This window comes from Myotis brandtii, unplaced genomic scaffold, assembly GCF_000412655.1.
Source record: "Myotis brandtii unplaced genomic scaffold, ASM41265v1 scaffold355, whole genome shotgun sequence".
Classification (NCBI taxonomy): domain Eukaryota; kingdom Metazoa; phylum Chordata; class Mammalia; order Chiroptera; family Vespertilionidae; genus Myotis; species Myotis brandtii.
In genome coordinates, this window is record NW_005363642.1 from 2415823 (window position 1) to 2422749 (window position 6927).

Here is a 6927-nt window from a genome sequence, read left to right on the forward strand (position 1 = left end):
GCAGTATACAGATGATGTAGTATAGAATTGTACACTTGAAACCTACATAATTTTATTAACCAATGTCACTCCAATAAATTAAATACAATTTTTTTAAAGTGAGCAAATTCATGAATATCTTTTAAATCTGTCTTCAGAAAGGATCACCCATGTCAGTGGCTTATATTTAGTGCTGATATTTCATTAATGGATTCATATTGTTTTATAAAATACATAGTTTCAGAACACTCAAATAATAATTTATATGTATTAAATTAAAAAGTCGGTTCCTCATTTACACTAGTCACATTTCAAGTGCTCAGTAGCCTCATGTGTCTAGTGGGAACAATACTGGACAATGTCTATATAGACACTTCCATCATCACAGGAAGTTATATTGGACACCGAAGGTCTAGGATAGTGGTCGGCAAACTGCGACCCCTTAAGTGTGGCTCTTCCACAAAATACCACATGCGGGCGGGCATGTACAGTGCGATTGAAACTTCGTGGTCACACTCAAGGGGCCAAAGAGCATGTGGCTCGCGAGCTGCAGTTTGCCGACCACTGGTCTAGGGCTTCTAGTATCTAGTCACTCAATCTCTTCACTGTGAGGGCTCCAGGACTTCTCAGTTGTTGACACCTATTGTCCATAAAGCACTAGGGATAATGCTTTCTATATATTATCACCTTCAATCCTCAAAATTCTGAAAGTGAACAGTACCCCCCCCATTTTATTTTATTTTTATTTCTTTTTTTATAATTTTTTATTGTTGAAAGTATTATATATGTCCCCTTTTTCTCCCATTGACCCCCTCCAACCTCCCCACCCCCCACCCCAGGCCTTCAGCACCCTATTGTCTGTGTCCATGGGTTGAAGGAATTAGAGCTTTGAAAGGTCAAGGAACTTACCCAAGGTCACACTGCTTGGGTGTGGGAGAGCTGGGGTCTAAGACCAAAGCTATTTGGATTCAAAACCCAGGGTTCTTTCTGCAGTAATCACTTGCTTTTTATTGAAGTCTTGCTATGTATGTGTGGACTTCTTTATACAAGCATCCTGAAATCTTTGGATTAAAGGAATCAAAATGCAGTCGCTCGCCCAGGGTCTCAGTCCTCTGTATCCCAGACAAGTGGTAGGATGCGGGGCACGCTTCATGCCTCGCCGTCTTGACTTTCATGCACATCCACGTCTACACATCTGGTTTTCAGATGAGTGTTTTCCAATGCAAGAGATGAGAAAACATCTTTAGCTGTTTTTCTAATTCACGATGCATATTACTCACAGCAATGTATGACACAAACTAAACCTGACAGCTGTTAAATCTGCACATGGTCACATTCTTTACAATGGGAAAACTGACGGAAGAATCACAACTTTGTGATAACAGTGAAATCTGCACACACAAAAAAATGACCCGAGGAAAAAATTAGACGTGTTGAAAGATGAGCAGAAAGAAACACTGATAACAGCTAAAACCGTGCTGACTGGTAAAGTCTGTGTTTGAAGAAAAGTTGTTGGAAGATTCAAATGTTCTTGACAAAATTTGGGCATGCAAAATTTTACCTGAGGAAATTTGATTTAGTTTTAAGAAATTAGTAAAGATGTTCTTTAAATGGCTAACACTAATCGGAGCTCTCTGTGGATCAGTCAATATGATAAGCACTTCATATTTTACTTAATTCTCAAATAATACTGGGAGACTGATATTAATGTCACCTTCATTTGACAGTTGATGAAACTGAGACAAAGGGAGTTATGGAACTTGCCCAGATAGATCGAACAGCAAATAAAGGCAGATGGTGCAATAGAAGCCAGGATATTTGGTTATAATGTTTGTGCTCTTCAATATTTATTTTACTTTGTCATGCTCTTTATTTGGTTCCTTTTTTTGTGAAATTATTTTCTGCACCTCTTTTGGTTTATAGAAATATTTTATATTTAATAGTTGAAATAAAATATATTTGGATTTTGTATTTCAGGATAATTATAAATATGGAGACAAATTGTGGCCATAGTCAAATAAAAGGGTTTTTTTAACCATCTGTGAGTGTGTTGAAGACACAATACCCCATTAATCCCAAATATTTCAGTAATTCTCAAGACAAAGACCGCATAGTCAAATAAAAGGTATTTTTTTAAACCATTTGTGAGTGTGTTGAAGACACAATGCCCCCAGTAATCCCAAATATTTCAGTAATTCTCAAGACAAAGACCCCAGAAATCAAAATTGTTGAATGTTTGCCAGTTTAGAATGATGGCGTTAAATATTCACCAGGTCAAAAAGTGGCATCAAGGCCATGAGGTTAAAACATTTCTAACCAATATTTATGTGAAAAGGATTGATCTGATGAAAATAAGTTTAGTAAAACTAAAGTAGAAGTGGGAGGAAATGACATTGCTGTGAATGTACTATATAGGTAATGGATCAAAAATTAAATTGGCTTAATTAAGTTAATAGCCTCAAGAACAGTACCTGTCTCCTAAGGCTATATATTGTGGAAATTAAATGGATTAAAGGACATAATATATGTGCACGCTTAGGCCATGGTAAGAGCTCAATTAATGGTAGTGATGATGATGGTAATAATGACAATTTCTAAGAATGAGTCCCAGGTTCCTTGTTTTGTCCCTGAAAGTGGTGAAAAGTAGAGGTTAATATGAGGTTTTAATGTACACACAGGAAGAATCCAGATTTAATGACTCAGGGTCTTATGGTAAGTCCAACACAGGCATTGGTTTGAAGAAGGACGCACACATGGATGAATGTGTTCCAATAAATCAGCCACTGTGATTTGATTAAAGACCCTGAGCTGTAGAACCAGTGGCAAATAAAGATATCAAAGGGATCTTTCAATGTGAAGGTGAGAGGCAAAGACCATGTTGACTGAGAATGACTGAACTGCGTCAAATGGGATCTGGTTAAAGGCATCTGCTGATGAAAGAGGAGAAAGTGGAAACCAATCTTGCTTTGTCTGGGGCTGGTGTCTCCCACAAGCATTTGGAGCTTTGATTAATGGCACTTCTCCAGCTGAAGGAGACACGCTTCTCCACACCCATCCAGGCAATTTCCAGAACAGGCCACTTCAGGTGGACATTATTATTGCGTGAAGAACTTCCCTGATGGTTTTCCTCTTTCTCTCGGCCCCAAGGAGGAAGAGAAATCATAGAAATGACTCAAGAATATCAATGATTGTCAGGAGTCAGAAAATAGAGAAAGAGCTGAGATAATACACAGAAAGTTGCCCAAACTGAGACCATTAAAACTTAGACTCATGCACTAGCTGATTTGGTTCAGTAGAGTATCAGCCTTTGGACTGAAGGGTCCGGGGTTTGATTCTGGTCAAGAGCATATGCCTGGGTTGCGGGCTGAATCCCAAGTGTGCAGGAGGCAGCCGATCAATGATTCTCTCTCATCATTGATGTTTCTATCTCTCTCTCCCTCTCCCTTCCTCTCTGAAATCAATAAAAGTATATATATTTAAAATAAACAAAGAAACTTATTGGTCTTTGAAACACTGCTTAGCACATAATAGGTGTCAAAGTATGTGTGTTGAATGAAGGACTGAATGACCATAGGAATGCATATATCATAAACACTAATTCAAAAAGATATGTGCACCCCTATGTTCATTGCAGCATTATTTACAACTAGAGGCCCAGTGCACGAAATTCATGCACTGGGGAGGAGGGTCACTCAACATGGATTGCGAGATGGCGCAGGCCAGGCCGAGGGACCCTACCGGTGCACAATCGGGTCCAGGGAGGGACGTGGGAGGTTGGCCAGCCAGGGAGGGACTGAGGGAGGGCTCCAGGGCATGTCCAGCTCATCTCACTCAGTCTTGATAGGCCTAACCCCAGCAGCAAGTTAACCTACCAGTCAATGCATCTGCCCCCTGGTGGTTAGTGCACATCATAGCGACTGGTTGACCAGTCAACTATCTGCCCCTGATGGTCATTGCACGTCATAGCGGGCGGTTGAGCAGCCTTAGCATATCATTAGCATATTATGCTTTGATTGGTTGAATGACCAACCAGACGACTGGACACTTAGCATATTAGGCCTTTATTATATAGGATAGCTAAGATATGGAAGCAACGTAAGTGCCCATGAATAGACGATTGGATAAAGAAGATGTGGTTCATATGTACAATAGAATGTTATTACTCTGCCATAAAAAGGAATGAAATCTTACCGTTTGCAACAACATGGATGGCTCTAGAGGGCATTATGCTAAGTAAGTAAGTCAGACAGAGAAAGACAACCAACCACAGGATTTCACTTATTTGTGGAATCTAAAGAACAAAATAAACAAGCAAAACAGAAACAAACTCATAGACACAGGGAACAAACTGATGGTTACCAGATGGGAGGGGTTGGGTGGCTGGGTGAAAAAGGTGAAGGAATTTAGAAGTACAAATCAGTAGTTATAAAATAGTCATGATGATGTAAAGTACAGCATCGGGAATATAGTCAATAACATTGTAATAATCATGTATGATGCCAGGTGGCTACTAAACTTATCGAGGGGGGATCACTTTGTAAATTATATAAATGTCTAATCACTATGCTGTACACCTGAAACTAATATAAAATAATTTTGAATGTCAACTGTAATTAAAAAATTAAATCAGAAGAATGAATGAATGTGTCTCAGATACTGAGATGGTTTTCTCCTGCCAGTGCCCCTCCCATCTGTGATCTAATTAAATTGCATTCAAGACATAAAAGTGCAATATACAAAGAAGATAGCAACATACAAAAGCTCAAAATAAGTTGGGAAAAATGGAAACAACTGTCAATGTGATTGTGATTCTTGCACCCAATATTTGTTGAGAGCCATAGTTGATGCATGGTTTATAAGGTTTGGAGATTGCAAAATGAAGTCATCTTGCCCATCTAGAATGTATGAACCAAGAGGAGGCAGGTGCATAACATGCACACAACAATGTTTACTGAGCAACTACTATATTTTAGGAGACGCAGATATGAATAAGGCAAAGTTGCTGCCTTCCTAAGAGATCGTGCTCTAGACATCGGGACAGCTAATTAATCAGAAAATGACCTCCCTGTGCTGAGTGCTGTGCTGAAGGCAGCTGTGGGAGCAGGATCGGGTTGCACTAACCCGAGATGACAGGAGAAAGCAAGTTATAAACTAAGTAAGAATGGCAAAGTTAGCCACCAAAAATGTTGCTTGATGTATTGCTGAAGTAAAGAGCTAACCAAGTGTTCAAACACTATAGATTGAATAATCCTGTTTCACACCACTTTGAAACAGCAACTTTATCAGGAATTTGGTACATGTGTATGTGTGCGTGTACGTGCGTGTGTGTGTGTGTGTGTGCGTGTGTGTGTGTGTGTGTTACATTAGCATCTGTTGCTAGACTCTCTTCTGTGTTCCATCAATCTGTCTCTTTTTGTAGCAGTGTCACACTTTCAAATTTATTTCCCCCCCAGCACTCACAGATATTAAATATATTATAATCTCACCTTACTGCCTCCCTTAATATTTTTTTCTTGGCTCTTTTCACCCATTTATTTGTCCAAATGCATTTTAGAATCACTTTGTCAAGTTTCCCAAAATCTATCCTTCTGGGATTTATATCATAATTGCATTAAACCAGTAAATTAATTAAGAGAGAACCTATTTATAATATTGAGTTCTCCCTTGTAAGAATATGATGAGTTTCTCCATGAAGCCAGAGTATTTGTTAATATTCCTCAGTAAGGTTTTATAATTTTATAACTTATTCCTTAAGGGTTTAAAAACAAATTATTTTTTTTTCACTACTATGAGGGAATAAGATTGTTTTCTGTTATTATTTTTTATTGAATTTATTGGGGTAACATTGGTTAATCAAATTCTATAGGGCTGTTGTTATATTCTAACTGCTGATTGCTAACATATAAGAAAACTATTGTGTAGCTATTTTACTGCCTTTTCTTATTAGTTCTAATCTAAGGCTTTTCTCCTGGCTTCCCTGGGTTAAAGAATCCTATCACCTGTCAACAACAATAGCTCTGCATCTTCTTTCCAAATAAAGAAAACTTTCAAAAACATAAAACTGATGGTTCTCACTCCCTTGCTCCAATATCTGCAGCACAAGATCCAAATCCCCACATGGGAATAGATCAGTGATGGTGAACCTTTTGAGCTTGACAATAAAGGGAGGTACCTAGCTATGATGATCACCTGAACACTGCCTCCCTGTCATTCCTTCCTCGCAGACTCCGTCCACACCTTTGGGAACCCCTGGACCCGCTGGGGCTGGACCCCGGCACCCCTCTCCCTCCCCCTCTCCCTCTCCCCTTCTCCCTCTCCTTCTCCCTCTACCTCTAAAATCAATAAAAATATATTTTAAAAAAGAAAGCTGGAATAGAGAATAGCCTGCGATCTTGCCTTTCCTCCATTTCTTGCACCCGCTCAGCATCCATCCAGGTGCAGCCAACTCCAACTCCTGGCAGCTCCCAAACACAGGCCACGCTCATGCCTGGCCTCTCCCTTTTTTGCCAACCTAGCTCCAATTCATCGTCAAGACTCAGCTCAGGTGTCTGACACAGTCTCCCAAAGGCTCCCCAGGACCCTCAGGCTCCCTCCTGCTCCTGGGTGCCCAATTCAAATCACTTGTCACCAGTCTTTTCCCAGCACATACTGTTGGGCTGGTTAAAAACACAGCTTTGGGGTGAGAAACCCTGAGTTTGTATCTTGGATCCACCATTACTAGATGGAAACCATGGCTAAGTTCATTCACTCTTCATTTTTTTAAATGGGAGTAAGAATATCTAACTTGCCCTAGCTGATTTGGCTCAATGGATAAAGCATCGGCCCACAGACTGAAGAGTCCTGGGTTTGATTCCCATCAAGGGCACATACCTCTGTTGCAGGCTCTATCCACAGCCCCCGTCGGGGTTCCTGTGGGAGACAACGATCTCTCTCCCTCTCCCTCCCCTT